Consider the following 1513-nt stretch of genomic DNA (forward strand, 5'->3'; position numbering starts at 1 on the left):
TATAGGAAAGGGAGCAGAATTCAAAATTTCAGATTATACAGAAGAAGAAATAAAAGAAAGGGAAAAAAGGAAAAGGGACAAAAAGAAGAGAACAAAAGAAAAGAGAAAGCGCGGATAGAAGTAGCAGAAGCCTGGGATACCATTCCATTTGCTCAAGTAATAAGAGGTTCCATGTTAATAACTCAATCGATTCTTAGAAAATATATTATATTACCGTCATTGATAATAGCTAAAAATATTGGCCGTATGCTATTATTACAATTTCCTGAGTGGTCTGAGGATTTAAATGAATGGAATAAAGAAATGCATGTTAAATGCACCTATAATGGTGTTCAATTATCAGAAACAGAATTTCCGAAAAATTGGTTAATAGACGGTATTCAAATAAAGATGCTATTTCCTTTCTGTCTGAAACCCTGGCACAGATCTAAGCCACGGTCCTCTCATATAGATCGAATCAAAAAGAAAGGACAAAAAGATGATTTTTTTTTTTTAACGGTTTGGGGAATGGAAGCTGAACTTCCTTTTGGTTCTCCCCAAAAACGGCCTTCCTTTTTTGAACCCATTTTTAAGAAACTCGAAAAAAAAATTGGAAAATTGAAAAAAAAGTATTTTATATTTCTAAAAGTTTTAAAAGAAAGAACAAAATTTCTAAATATCTCAAAAAAAACAAAAAAATGGATTATCAAGGGCATTCCGTTTTTAAAAAAATAAAAAAAGAACTCTCAAAAGTAAATCCAATTCTATTATTTAGATTGAGAGAAATATATAAATCAAGCGAAACTAAAAAAAAAAAAGAAAAAGATTCTATAACCCGCAATCATATAATTCATAAATCCTTTAGTCGAATTCAATCTACATATTGGACAAATTTTTTACTGACAGAAAAAAAAATGAAAGATCTGACTGATAGAACAAGCACAATCAGAAATCAAATAAAAAGAATTACAAAAAATAAAAAAAAAGTGACTCCAGAAATAAATGATAGTCCTAATAAAACAAGTTATAATGCTAAAAGATTGGAATCACCAAATTGGCAAATATTAAAAAGAAGAAATACTCGATTAATCCGTAAATTACATTATTTTATAAATTTTTCACTGAAAGGATATACGCAGATATCCTTCTATCTATTATTAATATTCCCAGAATTAATATACAACTTTTTGTTGAATCAACAAAAAAAATGATTGATAAATCCATTTACAATAATAAAAAAAATAAAAAAAGAATTAATAAAACAAATCAAAATAAAATGAATTTTATTTCGACTATAAAAAAGTCACTTTATAATATTAGTAATAAGAATTCACAGAATTTTTTTGACTTATCCTCCTTGTCACAAGCATATGTATTTTACAAAATATCACAAACACAAGTTCTTAACTTGTATAAGTTAAGATCTATTCTTCAATATCACGGAACGTCTTTTTTTCTTAAGACTTCAATAAAAGATTATTTTGGAAAACAAGGAATAATTCATTATGAATTAAGACATAAGAAACTTCGGAAT

This window comes from Camellia sinensis, unplaced genomic scaffold, assembly GCF_055761805.1.
Source record: "Camellia sinensis isolate YWXY unplaced genomic scaffold, ASM5576180v1 Unanchor379, whole genome shotgun sequence".
Lineage (NCBI taxonomy): Eukaryota > Viridiplantae > Streptophyta > Magnoliopsida > Ericales > Theaceae > Camellia > Camellia sinensis.